The sequence below is a fragment of the Cygnus olor genome, chromosome 3, assembly GCF_009769625.2.
Source record: "Cygnus olor isolate bCygOlo1 chromosome 3, bCygOlo1.pri.v2, whole genome shotgun sequence".
NCBI classification, from domain to species: Eukaryota; Metazoa; Chordata; class Aves; order Anseriformes; family Anatidae; genus Cygnus; species Cygnus olor.
Window position 1 is genome coordinate 113,238,068 of NC_049171.1, and position 23,228 is coordinate 113,261,295.

A 23,228-nucleotide genomic window follows, 5' to 3' on the forward strand; every position below is an offset into this window, starting at 1 on the left:
GCTGGTGGACAAAGCTTTGTTATTGCCTTCAGAAACACCAAGATGAAAGGGGAAAACAACTCTACACCGAGGGAGGGGAGAAAAAAAGGGAATGCACACAATGTTTTTTTATATATTAACCAGACGGGCTTCTGTTGCTGTGGGACTTTTTTCATTCATGGAGCTAAGAAGATAATTTTGCGGTGTGTCAGCAGAGCAACGAAAAGACTTAACTGCAGTGAGGAGGCTGGTCGGTTCCCGCACACCTTGACAAATGGCTAATTGCAGCTGTGGGCTGTTTTGAAATTCTGAGCATTCATATGTCAGCTAAAGAAAGCCGCAGTGAAATCTGGTAGAAAGGGAGAAAGGAAGAGCACCAGCACAGAGGCAGGGAGAGAGGAAGTGTTCATTATATGCAGCCACAGAGTAACTATGAAAGGACATAAAAGAAGAGCACCAATGTGTGATGGGTGCCAGTCATGAGGGGGGTCTAGAGAAATTTTGCATAGAAACCCAACGTACTATTGAAAAATTAAAGCAAACATTCATGTTTTTCCACAGTTATTGAAACTACAAGGGTTCAGTTCCTAGAAAAGCAGGTTTAAGGAGGAAAAAAAAAAAAGAAAAAAAAGGAAAATGAAAAAGAACAGGAAAAAAAATAAAAAGAAAAGAAAAAAGTGAAAAGAAATGAGAAAATAAAAAAAAAAAAGAAAAATAAGAAAAGAAAAATAGGGAAAAAGAAAAGGTAATGAATGAAAAAAAGGAAAAGGAAACGATTAAAAGCAACAACAACAAACACTGCCAACAAAAAAATCAACCTCCTTCTCACCCCAGCTCTCTTTTGCTTTCCCAAGCACAGAAACTGTAAAATGAAAGAAGAAAGAATCAATTCAATTACCTGAAGTCAGGGGACAGTGGATGAAGCTTTGAACATGCTGAAAATCTGGGATAAGATGACTGCATGAAAGCAAAAGAGAGCTGCAGCAGCAGATTAAAAAACATAACTAAGTGTAAAAAAAAAAGTCTGTTACATAGGTTGGAAGCAGGAGCTCAGGTCTTTAACATTATTAATAATTTAAAATATTGGTAAAATGCCCTGTCTGAAAAGTCATCCAATAAATAAATAGAATATGCTACTTTAAAAGGAATATGATAAAAATACTAGAATACTTCTGTCACATGGAAGCTCTCAGTAGCATTTCTTCCAGTCCCAGGGAAACACTCACAGAAACCTCAGTACTACCTTACTCTTGAAGGATCTAAGCTGCTGTCACCAACGGGGAACTTAATCTGCCTTTCTGTGGAGCTGGCCCTCAAGGAAGACCTTCATCAATGTCTTTGCAGCCCACGCATAATTACTCCTCATTCCGAAACGGCTGAAGATGCACTGCATAATTTCTGTTGGGACTGACATGCTACAAAAGGTGGTTGTGAAAGAAGGGTGCCCAAAATATTTCAAATTCGTTTCAAAACACTCAATACACCCTGCTTTTCAAAATACGGGCTTTTCATGAAGCATTTTACAGTCTAACTCCTCTGAAGAAATAAATTCAATTAAAGAGGAAAAAAGGTACAATTTTCTATAACTGGAAAAGGCAAATCAATACTTGATAAAATATAGTATGCTCTAAGATAATTAATTTTCCACAATATGTTCAACTCTCAAACAGTGAAAACAGTGTAAGACCAAATTAACGACTAAATATTCTACATACCAAGAGCAAGAAAACATTCTTTCACTCTAGTTAAATAGATTAAATGGAAATGGTTTTCTATGTCTGTCAAACTGCAGCCAGTCGGAACACCTTGGATTCTAAACCCTATGGATAGTACCGTAATTGTCTTTTCTTAAGGGTTTGTTAGAGGTTTCACATTGTATCAGAAACCTTTGTGAAGAGAAAGGCAACCTTTAAAGGTCCCATTCATTTGGACTATTCCTCATTTCCATTATTCCCAAAGCTCACGTAGATTTTAGCCGTCTCACTCTTTGCAAGGTCATATTCTGTCATTTTACTCATTACATCCCGAGCTTCAAGATCAGCAAACAGCCTTAAATGCACTTCACCCTCACACTAAAAAAAAATAAAAAATAAAAAAAAACTTTAGAAAAGGCGATTTTGACATTGGATGCCTGCAGTTTGACTCCCTACTGCTTCGCAGTGAAATCAAGAATAATACTTCACTTTATAATGCTCACCTCGAGATTGCGTCAGTAATGAAACACTCCAAGCAGGGATCAGTTAGAACAGCAAATGGCTTTAACATTTCCAGTGAGCAAAAGAATTGAACCATACCACACTCACGTTTTCAGAACAAAGAGCAGACCAAAAGACACACATTAAAAAAAATATATATATATATATATTTCTTCATGGTGGAATGTCTTGGAAGAGTGAACGTGTAAAGTTAAGGTAGCTGCTATGCTGTATAAGGCACTAGGGTTTTGTTAACTGCAGCTCGAAGTCAACACTAAGTGCAAGATAATTTCACCAGAATATTTTTTATAAGTATTTCTTTAAGATGAGTTGTAAATTTATTCCCCAGTTCCAGCATCATACACACACGTACACGGGAAGTTCAAAAATACACAGAGCAAAGGAACAAGCAGAAAAAACAAAATCTAGTCATAAGTGCAATTTTATCCTGAAGAGCGACAAGTTAAAGATAGCTCCTCCTATCTTTAGATCTCGTCCACGTGCTTTCAGTATTTAGCCTGAAGCTACAGAGGGGGATGACAGTTAGCTAGATAGAAAGCATGAAGCTGACTCTCAAACTCTTGGCAAAACAGCCTGAACATGCAAGCAAATATTTTTATTTGTACGCACGACGTCTAATCGGAGTCGTTGAGACAAAAGAAATGCAAAAATTTCACATCTCCAATTACATTCCCTACACACACTTCTCAGAGCATGAGTGTGTCTCTAGAAGAAAAGGGCTTAGAAGTGCGCTTTTCAGGTGCAATGAACTGTTACTAAGCTGAAATGGGGCTGTGAGGATCATAGCCTGTGTGAGAGAAGCGGTCGTGTGGTGGGATCAGACCTAAGAAGATCATAAAGACCTGCTAGTGACGCCACTAATGAAGTCACTCCTTGAGCTCAAGGGCTTTGGTACTGTCAGCCGTATACTCAGTCCTTGCTGAATATATATCTGTATCTGTTTAGACTTTCCAGCTTCCATGTACACTTTAAGCTTACTTAAGGAGAAAACCATACTATTACATTTTTTTTTATATAACAGCAGCACTGAAAAAAGAAACCCAACAACCCATTTTCTAAGAAACTGAGAGTTCAGAATAATTCAGAGCAATCACCAGAAACTGATAATACATATCCCGATTTCGGTATTTGCAAACTTGAGCTATTACAAGCACCACTATATTGTCAGCTGCTCAGACTTGAAGGTATTCATAAAAGGCACGGAAATATTTTAAATTACAGCATAATGATGTAATATAGATATACACAAGAGAGAAAATATATCTATGTTTTGTAGTTACAGTAGATATTCCATCATATTTTAATTTTAAGATAAGGCTGGACATAAACTAGCAGGAGGGAAAGTCCTCCATTAAAGAACATAATGCTGGAAAATCTAATAAAAAAACCTTAAGAAAGTCCACAAGGATTTTAGTTCAGGCCTTTCTTATTATACTATTAAATGATTTAATGTGCACTCTGTGTATGAAGCAACGTTATTTATTGCATACCTTCTTCCAGAAGAGTACTTGAATATTTGCAGAGAAGTACAAATATACCATAAATTTCCCTGTAACTAACATTAAAAATGAAAACAACTGCTTTGTATTAAGGAATTACACACTGCCAAACAATACATTTGGAAGAAAAACATCAAAATTGCCTAAACTGGTGCACCTGGACTGGTACACCTCCACTGCATTTAGTCCCAGGGTTAGTTAGGTTACTTAGAAGTGAAAAGCTATGTTATTTTCTACTGATCTCATGTTACTTTTCCTATAGACATACACAGATAGCAGAAATTTCCGTGTCATGCGTAAATGGAATTTCAAGCTCCCACCCCTCTGGTTTGGGGAAGGTTACTGGAAAATCTGATATTTAGCTATTTTTTTCTGCCCTCTTGAAAAAATAATAAAATTAAATTAAATTAAACTTCAACATTAAACCTGTTAACTCAAATACCAGGGCACTGCTGAATCACGCTAGCTACATTTCCAAGTTAAAACTAATCTTTCTAGAACTCAGATGTGGTGTAATCAAACGAGTAGAAATAACAGAAGTAGAAACAGAGAAAAAGTTCAGAATAGTACAAAAGCAGGATTACAATTCACACAAAAAGTAACAGGAAAGTCTTATGTGACAGATCTTTGCACTGCAGTATCAAAATTGTCACTTACCACCTCGCAAGGGCGAGGAGCGCCTTCACACAGGATTTGTCCCTGGTAAAATCATTTGTATTAGTGCATGACACCGGAAAGTAGGACGGGCAGAACACCAGCAACAGAGAGCATGGGATGCCAGCGAGTGGGGACTCGGGTGGAAGATGTCAGTCCATCCAAAACCAAGGGAGGAGATTGTCTGGGTGTACTCCCATCACACCAGAAGGCTTGGAAAAGACAAACCCTCCGTGCGAGGAATTTTTGGGGCTGAGCAGGGGCCTCACCTGATCCCCGGTGAAGCCCTTTGAGTTGACTCAACTTGGAAGCACACCGCAGCTGGCAAGGGGACAGCTCAGGCAGCAGGAGCCCGAACTGAGGCTCTCCAGCACACAAATGAAAACCAGGGTCTGCAGCAAATGGTTTTGAAGAAAGTAGATTAAGAAAAGCCATAGCCCTTACCCAACCTCTGCGGTCCGAGACCAATAAATAGTATAATGATACAAGGGGACCCGTGAATGCTGTGTTATTTTTGGGGCATGTACGACTATAACTTCCTAAAGGGCTTTGCCTAGTCTCACAGTTTATCCTGCTTAGCTAAAGGGATTATTTTACCACTCAAAACAGTACCCATTCGCAGAGTTAACTCCTGATTTTTTAAGAGGGTCAGGCACTTGGCTACGAGAGGTTATTTCTGGGGAGGGCAGTTACAACTGGGGATCACTGAAGCGACCTGCTGAGGCTCCTACCTGGCAGAGGTGTTGGCCAGCGCACAGAGCTGCTGTGAAAGCATGCTGAAGATCGCACCCACTGGAGGATAGAAAAACCACCGATAAGGACTGGGCATCTTTGACGTTGCTTGGAAAACTTGAAAAATGAAGATATTGGGGCAGTTTTTACTCTGTTTGCTACCTTTTATTTTAATTTTCAGGAAGTCAAAATGACAAACAAAGTTTCTGAAGAACACTCAGAACGCACTAATTCATGGAAAGGAATCTCTTTAAGAAAAGAAAAAAAATAAAAAAGCCATGAAACCTAACCTGAGGATTTGATTGGGCTGTAATTATCCTCTTGAAACTCAATTTTGCTGGCATCCCACCTCAAAGATGAGCAAAGCACAACATGATTCTGTGATTGAAACCTGTCTGCCGTCAATCCACCTAACTGCCTTATACTTCACATGGACCTGCTCATCTTGTCAAGCAAAGAAAAATCTCATAATCAGTTTTAGCACCCCGGAGCCCTTCCAATTCTCAAAGTAATATTCCAAACAGCTCAAGTAGAGCACAGTAACGCACAACTCAGCAGCCAACCTATTGTAATGCTACGAAAGAGCAGAACTTCGGATGATAGAGGCCATAAATTTATAAAATCCTTTTAAGGCCATCTGTACAGCAATATGAAACTCAAATGAATGATTCGCACCTGTTTGGGTTTGGTTTTGTTGGGTTCTTCCTGAAAGAAGTGGGAAGCAACAAAGCAAGAAGCGTCATCAAGCACTTTATGCTGTGTATGTTTAAAAAAAAAAAAAAAAGCCTACCATACTCCTTCAGTCTATTCAGCATGCTACAGAACAAGCTATAAACAAATTTAAGCAAGACTGGGATCGATCCTATTACTGCGTGTATGCACAAACACATGCACCAGGCTGTTCCTTGGAGTGGAGATACACCTGCCTGATGTCCTATTAGCTGGTCCCTAGAAAGGAATCAAAAGGAGGAACCCATAGCCTGTAGCTATGCTAGAGCAGGCAATATATTTCAATTGTTTGGGGAAAATCCTATGGGTAATACATTTATAGAGTGGTATAGATTTCTTATTAAATATTTGTAAATATTCCTGATAATAATTATTTGCAATTATTTATGTCATTTTATTACAATCTACAAATGAAATAAATACAATGAACAAATTGTCCACATGTTTGGGAGCAGCTTCCGCTAAGAAATCTCTTTAACATACCTGTTTTCTAATGCTTTTGATACCTATTTCACCAGCCTGTACTGCATTTTTTAATTGATATTCTCAAGCATTACTACAACATAAGTAGTAAGGCTCCTGTTAGTTGAAATGTATGGGACAGAGGAAAAAAAAATTCAAACTGCTAAAGAAATTGTTAGTTTCATATATAAATACAGTCACATTAAAATTATGGTCTGGGGACAGGGCGTTGTTTACTACTGATGATGTTCCCATTTATGAATCAATACATCAAATCTTAGAGGATGAGATGGGAGTGCAAAACCGAAGAGAAAAAAATGAAAGATGGACGGAAAAGAGGCAGTGCTGCTTTAACGCAGGATCTCCCACATCTGGAATCCAGCAGTGGGAGCCTGAGGAAGGGATTAGGAATTCATAATTCTAAATCAATATTTCAGCATAACAATGAGCTGTATCATCTGGCTAAAGAATGCCTTATTTAGGTAAAGCTTAAACATATGTCACTAATGTTAGTATCTGCACATATCTTGTAAAGCTCCTTCGAACTTTCATCTAAAAGGAAGTTGAGCGCCAACCACTTCTGATATATTTTCTAGAAAATAAGCTAGCAAATCTCAGGCAGAGGGAGATAAGGGTTTAAGTTTATGTTTTGTTTTGTTTTTTAAAGAAAGAAAAGCCCATAAAGTGGTGCCAAACTCTGGCCCAGATGATGAATACACTGGCCTTCATGTCATGCTTGGGTTTCTCTGTAGCTCAGCCCTGCCAGCCCTTTGCATGCTGACTCTGCTGCAGAGAGCAGTAGATTTGCCAAGTCCATTTCTCTCTGCAGTAAGCTGTGTAAGCTTTACACATGAAAGGGTTGCAGAGGGGAACTCGCTGAAGTAGTAGTCGATGTCCTTCCCAAGGCCTTTTCATGCATAGAGCCACTTCTGCGTGCTAGAGTCCAGTAGCAGATGAAGTCAACATCCAAGTGTAAATACAGAAGCCACAGAATGGGGTGAAAATAGTGCAGATCCACTGTGTAATATTTTATGTCTATGCAGCTTCTGCAATTGAGGAAGCAAAATCACAAAAAAAAAAAAAAAAAGTAGGAAAGGAAAAAGAGGCAAAAGAGAGACAGGAAAGGCAACAAAATGGAAAGAAAGGAAATATGAAAAAAAATGACATTTTTTAGGATGTAAAAACAAAGATTCAGTTGCCATCCACTTGCCAAAGCATCCTAGTGTCCTAGAAATTTGCATTTAATTCCTATCAAGATATAATAAATCTGACCCAATGGCTTACACAAAGAAAGTCTGGAAAATGAGGCAAAATGGGGAAATGAATGGGGAAAGGAAAGCTGACAATTCCTGCGGTCCTCACAGGGTAGCTGCAGCATTTTCCCACTACGCTATACTGAAAGCACAGGTTGACTTCATAGAAATAATTCAGCATGTGCGTAGTGCTTAATTTGGGTGCCATTTCAAAGCTCTTTGGTAAATAATTATACTTCACCTTTGTTGGCAATGCCAAATTCTAGATTAAGCCCTGAATCAAAATTCTTGCCAAAGAATGAATTTGAATCACATGCTCTAAAACAATTCCCACCACTAACTTTTCTCCTAGTAAAATTAAAGACAAGGATTCAATTCAAATACCCGTAAGGCAATGTTTCAACTTACTTTAATAGTTCAAATTAAAAACATGTTTCTGCCTTTACAACACAATCCTAAATTTAAGTTTACCACAATAAAAACAAGAGTGACACTAATACTACATAGCCATGGTATCTCTCCAAACAATTACTGCTTGTATTTTAAGGTAATGGTCTGAACTTTTAAAATGAAAAGCCTTTTTTTTTTCAGTATTTCACAGCTGAATTACTCAATGAGTCTTACCAAGGTCCTGCAGGTATGTCACTGGGTGACAACATAACTGTGTGCAAAAGCCTCCCTAGTCCAGTTTATACCGGGGCTTTACCTACTTCATTGTGTCAGACCTGTCCTGACTGGAAACTAGACCTCATTAGGTTACGTTGCGTTATGATAAATTCATAGCAGTTCCTAATGAAACACTGGCCATCCAGCAATGGAAGGCGATTATGTAAACAGTGCTGCCGCATGATACCGTGTGGCACAATGCCATGGGGAAGGCTTTAATTGCCAAAGTTTGCATTAAGCGCAAACATGCCTGTGTGCCTATGTATATGTGCTTGCCATTTTTTAAACTCATATAAATTTGAGAACCTGAGGTTGCATTTATAGGGCCCATACATGAGGTCACATATGTGTCTTCACAGCTGCTACCAGTCAGATCTTCCAGTTTGCACAAGCAAACATTGAGAGACTGATCTGATGCAAACCTCCACCCCAGTTACACCCTGGCTGAGCCCCGTGTTTCGGGCACCCCACTTTGATGTGGGCAGCACGTGGGCAGATGTACGCATCACCTTCAGGCGCACGCCGGCTCAGCAGAAGCGAAGGGCTCTGCCCCCGGCGGTGCACGGAGGAGCTGTGGCCTTCTCACCCTTCCCTCTGCCCCCAGTAGGTCACTACATGCCAGCACATTTCAGAAAATGGGGCCTAGGTGGGAAATTGTCAGAAGAGCCGAAATAACTTGGTGCCAGCTTCCTAAGGGATATGCATGCCAGCGTGCTAGTGTAAGCCAAAAGGACTTCAGATTGTATGACGTCCAGTCACTTCATACTTTGAAAGCGATGACTGACGATGGGAACACCTTTCCCCTCAGAAAGATTTTCAGGTCATTTGATGAATCCCCAATACACTTCCTCTTAGCAGAGCAGAACACCAGCACAGATATGTGAAGCCTCACAGAACGCAGGTCACGGATGGCGGCCCAGCCACCATAGGTGCTGCGCACCAGCAGCTGGGCCTGGATGTTTTCCCTGAAACCCGGGGCCAGACTTCCAGACAGATGCGGGCTCTTGACACAAGCAAATATTAGACGGCACTAAAGGAAGCCGCTCATCATTAAACGAATAACACAGCTTGAGAGGGGTGCTTTAAAACTAAACAAAAGACTACAGGCCAGAAGACATACCATATTTTTGGAGGCCGGGTTATCTCCTACTGCTGGGTAATGACGAGCCAGAAAACCTGCCTCCCCCACCTGTCCTGCTGGACTCTCCACTTCAGCATTCCCAGCCCGGGTGCACCACAGGGTTTCGGAGCACTGGTTTCATGAAGGGCACCCGGGGGAGCACAGGCCCCTCAGGCCACCCAACAGGGCCGGGGACCCCAACCCATGTGCCCAGGGCGCGGGGCGAGCACCAGGAACGCTGCGCAGCTACCCCATGGGAGCGGGGGCCGCGCTGCCTGGATTCTGTTTATCTTCAGGGTAGCCTGGGAGAATAAAACATGCTGTAAGCTAAACAGTTCCCCTTCCAAGACAAATGGTGGAGGTCGGGCAGATACTACAGTGTGGCTTCTGATCTGCCAATGAAGTGGGCTACAGCTGCAAGTCATTACCCTGAAGTGAAAATAGATTAACTGAATACATAAACTGCCTGATCCTTCTGTACAACCGAGTGGAGGATTTGTGGGATCTGTAATCCTGGTATTCAGGTCTTTCCTTACATTCTGCAGAGACGCCTGAATCTGTTTTAGGCATGTCACACAGCTTTTTCAGCTGAGTCCTCCAATACTGGAGATTTTAAAAAAGGTCTTTGCACCAATATTCAGCTACCCTAGACACTCGGTATCACAGCTTTAGGAAAATGCCTACTCGTATTGCCATTCCCCTTTGGAGGGGGATATTTATAATGCAGTGTATACAGGACCACATAGTATGTGGCGATTGTACTGCTGCGACAAAACTGTTTTCTGAAAGTGTCACTTCTGAAATTCAATTTGCAAGAATTTGTCTTGGCTAGGGTTGTGTCAATTTAGGACACCCTGTCTCTATTAAGGAGAAAGGGCGATGACCCTAAAGTACGTATTCTAAAAAAATACAAAAGAATACATAGTAAAAATACACACATCTCTGAATAAAAAATAATTTGAATATACATTTGTGCATGTGTACATAGACAGACCCAAGCATGGAGATGCATTAAGGAAGTCACCAGAAGAATGCTCTTCTACTAGAAATCGTAGTTGATTTTTACAAATATTTCACTAAATTTATCCAGTCTACAAATGCATATTAAAGAACAAATAGACTTTACTACAGAATCTTCAGGTGATGAAGGTGCATGAGGAGCCTCTGAGTGGTGGCTCAAGCATTAAAATTGGAAGCCAAACCAGGGCTTCAGTTAATCCTGTGAGGAGGACAACAAGCAGCATGAGAGGTTCCTTGTGATACAATGTCCGGAAAGTTGGATGCAGTTGTAAAATATATGTTCTTTTAGCCACAGATATTGTCACTGAAGCTGAGGGAAATATTACAATAAGTTGTGTTCTAGAAGAGAGCCAGCTTTTCAAAATGGTCTCCCAAATATCAAGTGGAGTTCTGTTATATGCGATTAACCTAAAATTGTGGCAAAATCACTTCAGCCACGTTAAACATGAATACACTTCTCCTCAAAACCCTCTCAGTAGTCCCAAACGCTCTCCACAGGGACTTCTAGAAGAATCAAATAAATACAAAAAAAATATTTTCAAATAAAAAAATATCTTTGAAATGCACAATTTTATGAAGTACAATAATAACTTATATAAATTTATCATCTAGCCTTATATTATTGTTATTATTATTCATAAATAACTATAGGATGTTGAATTTATATTTTTAAATGATTCTTTGTGACTACTTCAGTGTAAAGAATCAGCATTTTGGTTAGATTTTAATATTTCTTTTTGATTAAAGAAACATGCACACTTGTAATACCAAAAACTACAGTTGTAAGCAATAATCTCTAGATTTGTTTTACAGTGTTAGCATTCAGCAATATTATGTTTGAATTCCAAAAGCAGTGGATAAAAATGTGCATGGGGATCTGCAAATAGACTAAGGTTTTCTTTGAAGAAAAAAAAGGAGTAATTAAATTCCTGTCAGGGAGTGACAGTTTTTAAAGTATCTTTGTCAAGTTATTTTGGAAAGTGTCACTTCCAGCTAGCTGACAGTCAAGAGGATGAGGGAATGCAAACTCTTGAAGTATTTCAGAAGAGAACTTAGACCTTCCACCTCTTTGCTGAATATCTGTGCATCAGAGAACCCAGTATTAGTCCATAATCTAATATCAATATTGGTTTGGCAAGTAATTATTAATCCATTTAGGAATAATAAAGATGAGTTAATATCTAGCTGCCACTTTGGATGTTGAAGAAAGAGTCTGACACTTCTAAGAGAGATACCAAACCTATTGGCATGTGTCAAGACTGAGGTATAAATTAGCCACTTTCCTAATGGGTTTTACATGAGTATACTAAAAAAACTCCCCAAGCCAATTTCCCTTCGCTTCTCCATCAAACTTTCAGTTTTAGTCATTATGTTACAGAGAATAAAAATTTTCTGTTTTAAAAAAGAATTGTAGAAAATCTGTTTTAGGAATTCAGCATTTTATCATGCCATAGGAATATTTGTTCTTTTTTTTTAAAGGGATAAATTATAAACTATGAGCATGAGTTTTTCATTACTTTATTTCTACTACCAGCAAGGTCATGGAAAGATCAAAAACAAAACTGCATTTTCCCCTCTATGCTCAGTAATGTTGTGCTCTTGACAGGGTTACGCAGATGATCAGTTCTGAAACCTGCAATAAATTATTCTGTATGTACTTTGTACGCAGCCAGCATGAAAGGCAGATACACACAAAATAAGCATATCTGTAGGTATCTTCCTGGGTCAGTTTTCAACACTGAAAAAATATAATATTATATATATATATATATATATATATTTACCTGAACAAGTCATTTGTTTTCTTCTTCTATTTTTTATTTATAGTGCCTCATGGAATATTTCTTCCTCTCAGAGCACCTCACCCAAATGACTTTCTATACTTTTGCCAGTGAGGATTTTCCCCAGCTCTAAAACTCCCTCCCTTCAGACAAGACTACAGCACCAAGTCACACGAGTTATTTGATCAAGCGCAGTTATAAAACTTATTTGATCATCCACAGATGTTAAAGTAGATACATCCCTGTGCTTTGCTGTGGAAAATTTATATGTCAGAGGCAACAGCAAAATGGTGGATTCCACGTGTGCTGTAGCCTCCGGTAAGAATAACTAAAGCCTTAACCAAAATCCCTGTGCAACATACAGACTCTCCAGTTCGATGTACAGGTCCACAGCTGAAGTACCCTAGTGAGAAAAATAATTCCCTACAACTGCCCATGGACATTTCAGATGAATGAAACGTTTCAATTTCAAGTATTTGCCTGTCACTCTGGGGAACAAAAAACAATTAAAAAAAAAAAAAGCTATCTTCACTGCAAACTATTTTATTACTTAATTGAATTAATTTTCTCATTCTCTGTACTTTCTCAAAAAAGAAAAACAACCCTACCAAGCAGCTGCAGATCTGCAGGCACAATCCACTCTCTCAGAACTACTAAATTTGGCAAAGAAGCATAAAGCAGTCCAAACAAACAAACATAATTGCTAATACAACTCCAGAGACAATCAAATACTATCTAATATCCTAGTGAGGTTTTCAAAATCTTCTGGGGCCTACCTAAACCAAAAATTTTTTGAGATTATGATCGATAGGGGAATTTTTTCCCTTACCTGAAGGATTCAGATGGTGAAACACATAAGCTCTTTTTCCTAAAGTCTAAGTAAAACTGTAAATAAATCACATTGTGAAAGCACTATGGCATTTACAGCACAGCAAAACTACAGGCAGGAATCATGGACGTAAACATGAAAATTAACACAACAGGGGAAAAAAGTGTATGTTCAACCATTCTTTGGCTGAAATGGATCTTACTCTTTTCTAAGGGTGATACTCATGCACAAGTCCATCCACAGCCTGAGGAATTCGTATGTCAAACCCAAATTAAAAAATAAAAAATCTGTAAAACTGTTGCACATTTCAGCTTGGAAACTCAGGTTCTGAACTGAAAACAGCATTTGTGCATTCAGATGTTTTTCAGCCCACTTTGATTTTTTTTAAACTATTTTTTGGCTGTTCATTTGAACAATGTACAAGAATAGCGTGTCTATCTACATGTATGTACCAGAAAGGGCAAAGTATTAAAAAATCCTCAGTTTTTAGTAAGCCTGCAGTAACTACAGTAAATAAAATCTTATTACTCATGAAATATAAGGTCAACAGCTCTGGTCTTAAACAATTGCTCTCCATTTTCAGTCTAGATTAATAAAACAGAACATGTCAGTTTCTAAAATATAAATGACCATCAAGAGACTATGTCCACAGAAAATACGCATGGTTTCACATATTGCAGATTTTGGTTTTAAATATCACTTCATATGCCAATAAGATTTAAAAAAAAAAAAAAAAAAAAAAGACATAACCAGTGCATCTACTGATAGATCCTCTGCTAGCTGCCACAACTGGATACGATCATTTAGACAGAAGTGGGTCAATCATCTTTGGTGTCAAAACCCAAGCTCTGCTCAGTTGGCCTCTGCTGTATACAACTTCATAGAATCATTCAGGTTGGAAAAGCCCTCTATGATCATCTAGTCCAACCTTTAACCTAGTACTGACAAGTCAACCACCAAACCATGCTACTAAGTTCACAGTTCTACCTTTCTTGAAGACCTCCAGGGATGATGACTCAACCACTTCCCTGGGCAGCCTTTTCTAGTGCTGCACAACCGTCCAGTAAAAAAAAAAAAAATTCTCATAATATCCAACCTAAACTTGTTGCATGTGCTTTAAACCAAGCCAGCTGAGTTCACCTTGATTCTGCTTCAGAAAATTCTGAATGCACTGATGAATGAGCATCTACACAACAGGGACAATTACTGAAGCACCGTTCCCATGGATAGGTATCTTTACACCTTTGACGTTCAAGCAGTCAGTTTGCCTAAACACCCTTCATCGCTGCTGGCAGCAGTTATTGTAGCTGCTTTCCTTGCAGCGAGTCTCTCCATCCAGCCTAACCTCTGAGAGGCCAACTATTTCATGCTTGCATACAATGTTTGCTAAACAGTTTTGCAAAAATCTCTTAATATTGTGCTTTTGGAAATTGATGTTAATTTATACAATTATTGCTACTCAGAAGTCAATTCCTCACTAACAAGATGTCTCCTAGTAACCAAAACAGTTTATTCAGCTGACCCAAAGCTCATGGAAGTCCCAACTTTCAGTAATCTACCCCCAGCAGACAGCCAGACAGTTCAGAATTAATTTCCTACCACCAAGACTTCGGTGTACAACCCTTCCTTGTTTTCAAAACAGAGAGTCATGATACGAAGGTTGCAACTTATGCTGCCAGAAGGGGAAGTGCGTGCAAGGGTCCCATCACCAACAGCTCCTGGCTATGTTACTGCATCATCATAAGTCTTTAACCATCTTGAGTGGAACTTCACGGAAGACGACAACCAAGTTTATCGAGGCTTTTAGATAACCACTTCATGCTAACCTGGTCTTGATCTTGCAAGATCTCTGATTTCTCCTCTTTTGTCAGTAGTATATCAGAAAACTGGAAACACAGTATGAATGCATGTCTAAGTTTCCCTCCTCCCAGAGAGCATTAGTTGAAAAGGCTAGATTAATACTTACAATGCCCATATGGTCTCTGTTGTGATCCTGGCTCCCTATAACAAATAAAGCCCAGACAATTTCCTCCTGCCTAGCCATTGTTTTTTGGTGGAAATTCTACCACATTTGGAAACCACTAGTCAGCTTCAACCAGACTTGGAAGAGGAGTGGAAGATGGTGGACAGTTAAGTTGCCTTTGGTTTGCGAAATCAAGAGAAGGAAGACGGGAGGCACCTAAATTGACACCCCCAAAAAAGCGCGAAGATGCTGCCATCACCGGCCCTTCCTGGCGGATCCCAGAGACACCGGACAGAGGTTCACAGAGGTCCAAGCTCTGAGACAGTAGCAGAATACCAAGATGGTTCAGGGACTAACAACAGAAATTTTTAAGACAACTCAGTTTTTTTGCCCTGCTATCTGAAGGACTCTATCTTTTCTCAATAGCTGTCGTGATTAAGGATGCTTTGTAAAGTTTGAGGTTATGGATCATACTGAGCATAACCAAGCACTTCATCTGCCCATCCCCACCATTCATCACGGTCCTTTCGAAGGGAACTCTATTCCCTCCTTTATATGACATGTCAATCCATTTCCCATTATTTCATAGGCTTACTTTGAGTGTAATTTATTGAGGAAAGACATAAAAAGAGAAACAGATTGTTGGAGGGAAAAAAATAATAATAATTAAAAAAAAAAAACAAACATGAAAACCAACAACCTACTCACAAAACATCCTACCTACAGTATGCAAATAAGTTTTTTTGGTTTTCTTGTGATTTTCTTTTTTCCCCATCTATTTTAACAAAGTGAGGAATTGTGAATTTTTAAAATGATAGATTTTTCATTAGAATCTTCCTAAAGTTGGTACATTAATGGTTTGTTGCCTATAATTTGGCATTTATGCCTTGGGGTTGGACTCCAAGTTTACAGTTAAGTAGCTCCATGTTCCATTGCACATACATGCATCTGTGGAAAAAGAGCATTTGTGTATCTGAAGAGATATTAATAACAGATAACAGATTAGTAACAGATTAAAGTTCCATACTAAAAGGCAAAAGACTGAATAAATATTTGAAAACATGTTGAATCACAAGTAAAATTATTAAAAGGGCATTTTGACAGTATTCTAATATATTCCTCAAAACATTAAAGTATGAATCTTAGCTGTAAAAAATACAAAATCCAAGTCTCTTCATATTGTACATATTTGTCAATGGCAACTTCAGCCTTTGCCAGTGGGCACAGAATCAGTTTAGTTTCTCAGCTGAGAACACAAAGATCTTTAATAGTCTTCTAGCTGTATTTGAATGATATGGATGCAGTCCTTAAAATAAACAGCAAATCTGTATAATGACATAATCAAATATATTGTTAGCCATTACCCCCAGACAGAAGATGCTGAAGAACTGTTCTAATTTTTTTTCTTTCTCATCACATTATGCTGTGACGCAAACTTAATTTTTTTTCACTGTTTCAATCTCATCATGGTATTGAGAAAGTTTTTGCAAGAAACTATCAATCCTCTGCATGTTGCATGCAGCACTGTGCAGGTGTGTTTACACATGGCACGAAGAGACATTAGAATGAGTAGAAAAACAGGCTCTTTTTGGAGATCCCATATCCCCATGTAAAAGCAATTAAAAAAAAAAACAAAACAAAAACACAACTTGAGAGTGTTATGGAAAAAGAAAAAAACAAAAACTGTATTCATACTGCAGCAAATCAATATACAACATTCCACATGCTTCCCAACAGCTTCATTGCAATTAGCTTGGTTTGTACAAATATGGTATTTTAGTAACCAGTTCACATCCCGACTACTCCTTCATACATTATTCACTGCAAATGGCTCCATTCTGCTCTCCTTTAAGTCAGTATCAACACTCAGCAACTATTTTGGATTGAGGTTGAACACGAAGAAAACTTTTGTACTGTAATATAAGTTTATATATTTGTCCTTCTCACCACACTATTTTACATACAAGAAACGTATTAGTTGGAGGCATTTCCTAAATTCCCACATACAACAGGAAGAACTCAATTTTCAGAGCATAGATGACCTCGGCAAGCGAGATCTACAGTCCCAGATTCTAGTAATCCCCAACCTAGGGCTGTGTTCCAAATAGAGTGAAACACACCTTCATTTGGATTTATGAAATGACAGAAACTTCATCTTTCTACTAGATTTAAGATAGCTTTTTTTTTTTTTTTTCCCTTGACCTGAATTGTTTTAAAACTTTTGTACCTACATGCTCCAGGGAAACCAAAGATTCACATCTTCCCTAGCAAAGCTTACAGGGCATTTTTGGATCAATATCTCAATGCATTAGACTGCTTTCCAGTGCCAGCCTTTCTTCAACATACTTCCTTTCAATAGTCTTCTTCCCTTTTTTTTTCCTCTTTCCTCCACCATATATATATATATATATATATATGTATATATATATATATATTTTTTTTAACCAAACTGACACTCTTAGTCAGTGCTTGTCCGTGCTCTGCCTTTCCTTCAATCTTTATTTTCTGCACTGGTTGCAGACATCTCAGGATCTCATGATCTTGCAGTTTTGAAAAGAAATTCTCTCTTCATACTTTTCTGAATGCAAATGTGGGATTATTTGCATCTTTCCATTTTCTGTCCACCACCTCCATCTGTACACACTACTACTGCAGTAGTGAACACTATTTAATCTTAATTTTTTTACTCCTTCCCCACATAAAAATACAGCTTCTGCACATCTGGCACAGCTGTAGGGTTACCAGCTTTGCAGAAGTGAAGGGTTGGGATGAAGAGAGGGAGAGTATTTGAGCACTCCCAAATGCCTGCGTAGCATGAGCTGATGTTGAATACAACTTCTTCACTTACCAAATCATAGCTTCACCAAATATCACCTATGCATCTCCGGGTAAAGATTGAACCTTGGTTTAGAAAGGGTGATTTCCAACAGAACCAAACATTTTGGAAAGTTTTGCACATGAATACATAAACACAACTGAAGGGAGTATTCTGGAGGAAAAGACAAGTGATCTTGAAATGGAGAACTGCACACCTTTCCCAAGCTCTGCCAAGGGCTTCCAGCTCCACAGAAGATCAAGTAATTTCCTCCAGATTAGACCACAACACTTACCACTTAAACATACAGTTAAAAACAAACAAACAAACAAACAAACCTTCTTTAATGATGTGTTCAGGAACATTAGCTTTTTTAAAACATTAGATACCAAACACTGAGTTATACATATCTTTCTCACTCTTTTCTTACCTCATCCCAATGGAGGTAAAATGTAGTCAATAGAAGTATCCCAGACTCACAGTACAATTTCAGGAAAGTGTTTCAACTTTAGCAGATCTTTTGTTGTTTTGTTTTTGGGGTTTTTTTTTTTTTTAGGGGGGTGGGAGATTAAAAGAAAAAAAGGGGAGGGGAGACAACTTTTCCAATAGAAAGAGTAGCTTTCTGTGAAAACAATATGCCATTGGGACAAATTGATGTAACTTACTGAATTTATCTAAGCACTTTTATCACCTCAAGTCTTCTTCCACCACTTGCTTCAGGACCGTCTCTCCATGAACAAGTCCAATAGTTTTGAGCACCAGGATCGCCCACCCACCACCCACCTGACACTCGTTAATTCCCTAACAGGACTCTAGTAGGACTGATGTTTCTTTGCTTGGGTTGGTTACAAGTAAAGAAATAAGGGAGCCATCTGTTTGTGTATGTTTGATGATAATCTTCCAAATATAAGCCTCTACGGGTCTATCTCTAGGAAGATAAATTAATTTTATTTTAATTAAAAACTTAATTTCCTACAAAATTGATGAAATGGATCCCACATCCTATCATGCCCTTCCAGATACAATTTCCTACTCACCAGTAGCAACCCAATCTTCCAGTGCTGTCATAAGCCTAGACGCAAGTCCTATTGAAAATTTAATCTCAATGAGTCCGGGAGGAAACTAACTAGGAGGATTTATTTTGCTTAATAAAATTTATTCTAGCATGAATTTGCTATCCATTATCTACCCATTCAATACACTCCAGAATTCCTGTAACTTCAGGATCAAATTCATGACCATACTTTTAGTCTTTCTTACTACTTTAGTCTAGCTACTGCCTTCATTTAACAGATCTCTGGCCCATGGAAATAAGGCAGTTCAGATCCTTTTGGTGTCACAATCAGAATGTGACAACAACTCTCTCTTCCCATGACTAACAGGTTGGAGTAGAATTGCATAGCCTGCAAAAGACCCAGGCCTTGGGTCTTGGAGTATTACATTGGGAACAGCTGTGGGCCCTGTCTGACTTTCCTTAGCCTTTACACCTGGAAGCAAAGAAATGCTCTCAGTAGGACAGGTAATATAAATCAAATTAATTCTTTTTCTAACCATTTAACTGTTTGAATTTTGCCTTCATCAAATGATGTGAGCATAATTTTGTATGTATTTTTACTTCAAAATGAAGGAAACAGAGAGAAAAGCAATTGGAAACTTTAAGCAATGGAAAACAGAAAGACCATTCTGCTCTATTACTGACAAAGGGTACTGGGTTTGTATCATTACTAGAGAAATGGCTTTTGTTTTTCTTTACTGATTGAAAATTTATTTAAAATAACCATATTACCAAACCACTGCTGAAAGGTGAATGTTAATAACCTGGCTAAGATACTGTCCATTCAAACCTAAATTAAAACTTTCAAAGTTGCAATATTTATATACTACCCCCCCCCTCCCCCCCGCAAGAAGTAAAAAGCCTCTCAATATAGACCTGCAGTAAAGTTCTGAATGTCTACTGAATGTCTAATAAGAATTCAGGCTTTGAATATGTGGAGTGCCTCTCAATTTATCAGATCCATGGTGATCATCTATTGCTTTTGCACTGGCTTCAAGAAGAGCTAGGAAAACTTCATGGCTCTGACTCTCAGCAATAGTATCATCTCTTTCTTCCAGGTTCCTCACTGAGTTAATTTTTAATTGTTAAATTACTGTGATAATATAAGAAAAAGTGATTTCTCACTTTATTACAACGAGCGGTGCTAGCATTCTAGCATCTCTTCCCTCATTACATTGTATTGCGTCTGGACTGTGATATGGAAAAAGATCCCATTAGGGGCAGACCTAATCCAATCATGGAAAGAGCCCACAGGCTTAGCAGAGAGGTTGGCCCATACCATCCATCTATCAAGAGTCCTGCGTAATTGTCGTCAAGTAGCACTGGGCATTGATAGATCCACCGACTCTGAAAGTAGCTAGGGTATAAAGCAGTTAGCGATGCAATATAACTGCAATTATTTTCTCCTTTTTTTTTTTTTAATATTTAGATTTTTTTTTTTCTTTTGCCGTCTGTGACCCAAGAAAACCTTCACAACAGCGCTGCCTTGTAAGGCCCTGGGGGGAGCACGGCAGCAGTGCTGCAGGCCTTCCACAGCAGAGCAGAGCTTTGCATGGTGCTCCAGCACCCAGTGCTGTGCTGGCATCAAGCCCCCAGGTCTTCCAGGGAGGCTGAGACCAGGAGGCAGATCCCCCAGTCTCTGGATTGGGGTCGGTTCTGGATGCCTGGCTTGGGGAATGGGTAGAGCGAGCAGGTTGCCTTGCAAAAGACAAGGGAAAAGCAAGACAGGGTGAGAGCCTGGCAAGCGCAAAAAGCACTTCCAGTACTGAGTATTTGAGGGCAGGCAGGCATTTTTATGCAACACAAGAACAGTTTGTGCTCTTACATTATCTTTCTGATGAAAAAAACAGATAGCTCGTGTAGGCATAAAGAAATTAAAACCCCGATACAGTAGTATCAGAGTACTGAGATGAAGGGTGTGTGTGTGTACACATCCCATCCTCCCTCCAGAAGACACTTACACATAAAGCAATTCCCCCCCAGCACTTCTCAATGCAATAGTCATGACCCAGTATGACCCAAATAGCAAGCTTAGAAATGCCTTTAGAGGCAGAGAATAGTTGAGTTAGGGACCAGCTGTACAAACTGGAGATACACAAGGCCATAAAATAGCTGTGCTGTAAAGCACCTGGAGGTCGTGGCAGAAAGCAAGCTAAATGTGAGTCAGCAGAGCACCCTTGGGCAGTGGAGACAAACCACGTCCCAGACTGCAGCAGGACAAGGGATGGGATTACTGCACTCTGTTAGCACTTGCTAGGGCATGCCTGGGACACTGCGTCCAGTTTTGGTCCCCCCCATTTCAAGATGGACACTGAAAAATAGGATAGACTCCAGTGAAGGGTCCACCAGAATGATTAGAGAATTGAAAAGCTTGTCTGAAGAAAGGTTGAAGGAACTGGGTTTGTTGAGCCTAAAGAAGAAAAGGCTCAGAGGATCTACTCACAATCTTGCAACACCTAAAAAAAAAAAAAAAAAAAAAAAGTTGTTCCAGTGAAGGAGGAGGTACTCTTCTCACCAGGATGTATTTTTACATAACATGAGGTAGCAGCCACAAATTGCTTCGGGGGAAAGTAAATCTGGATATTAGAACAACAAATTCTTCATAGCGAGAGCAACTAAGCATTGGAAGAGGTTGCTCAGAGAAGTGGTGGAACCCCCTTACTGGAAAAAAATCAAGAATCAGCTTGATTGTGTCCCAGATAACCTTATCTAAGGCTTGAAATCTAAAGCTTTCAACAGAATTCCAGACAGATCATCTCCAGAAGTCCTTTCCAACCTAAATTTTCAGTGGTTCTAATTCAAAACTGAAAACAAAAGGAGGGGTGGGCAATATTTTTTTCTAAATGGAGATACTTCCACAAATTCATTTCCTTAACTTGACTCATTTAGCTACAATCTTTTTAAAATAATACACATCCCTCCTGAAAAATCCACTACAAAAAGAGGGCAGCAAAAGCCATAAGTGCAACTGGCCACAGAAATTAAACTGTTGGGTGGTAAAACTATGGAGCTTGTTGGAGCTACAATTATTTTTATAACAGTTAAGGTCCAACTCACTATCACTTGCAAAGAGCTTAATCAATCATCAATAGCACAAGTCATTGTTTTAATATGAATGCTAAATTTAAGTTACAGTACAGAAATTGGAGAATTACGTATGGCTTCCCTGGGAGTGAAATCAGAGGACGGAGCTGCCTGGCATGCAGCAAGCCTTGGCTTGATTGCTGAGCAGCAATCCACAACCAGATAAACTGACAACTGGTTGTCTGACACAGAAGGTCTAAGAAATGGCTCATAACAGGCTCTTGATGAATTACCTAATCCAAATCAACACATGTGAAAGGAAAAAAAAATGAGATTTAATAGAAATTTTAAAAGAGATTTAATAACAAAAATGAGCCTCCAGCACCATCTTAATAAGAGGAGGTGTTAAATTATCTCTACAAATTTTAGGGGCGGGAGGAAGTCTTGCATAGGGTCTTGGAAGAAACAAGAAGTTGAGGCATGTGAGGTAGTTACCTGGTCTGATCACAATGATCCAGACCCATTCCAGAAAGCGCTAGCAAGACAGCATTAAGACATAAAAATTAGAACAGATTAACATATCCTTAATTCAGTGCTTTTCCAGGCAGAGTTTCAGTTCTTCCATGGCTTTTAAATACCTGAGTTCAGTTGTACAATCTGAAGACCTGCATGTATTATTTAAACACTGTCTTTGAAAGCTCAGCTTGCTGTTTCCTTACTCAGTAAGGAAAAGAAATTCAACCAGCAGAGTAATGCTCAACTGGAATCAAAACTGGGCAGAGACTGCGGCTCACCAACTTCTCTGAACTTAAAAGCTCATAAAATGTTGCTCCTGTTTCTCCTCTAAAATCAAAAGAGCACAACAAGCATTTCTTTCTCTGAAGTCTCTCTGATGGGAAAAAAAGAAAGAGCAAAAGATAGCTCTTCACAGGTGTCTAGCAGGGGAGGAACGATGCACCCCGTGTGGAATTTGAGATAGCTTGTTGGGTCTCCCATTGAGAAACAACAGAGAAAAGGGACAATAAAAAGCGCACACTGAGGGGGAAGCAAGACTTGGGAGAAATGATTTTTAAATGAAACACAGGACAAGAGGGAACAGGAGGAAGGTTTGGCAATTAAAAAGAAGGAAAAAAAAAAAACAAATTAGGAGAAAACCAATAAATGACAGACAGGAAGGAGAATGCAATTTGTTTGCTCAAGTTTTTACGTTGCCATGCCTCCCTTGCAGAAGCCAGGGAAGGAAAGAAGAGCAAAGCACGCTTCTGGGAGCAACGCAATGGGGGAATGCTGTGGCTGGCTGATGCAGTCTTTGGGAGGAACTGCACAGCGGCACTCTATTTCCCCCAGTTTGATCTCTGAAAAACAGCACTAAAGTAATATATGCTCCTGTGGAAGTTCACTGATGTCCCTGGAGCTCATTCATTTTCTAACC

At 39.1% G+C, this 23,228-nt stretch overlaps 1 protein-coding gene across 3 annotated transcripts in view; it reads right to left on the reverse strand.

Annotated features, from left to right (window-relative positions):
- The window catches only part of MACROD2 (mono-ADP ribosylhydrolase 2), an 861,378-nt gene that overhangs the window by 484,069 nt on the left and 354,081 nt on the right, over positions 1-23,228 (reverse strand). The window lies entirely within an intron of this gene.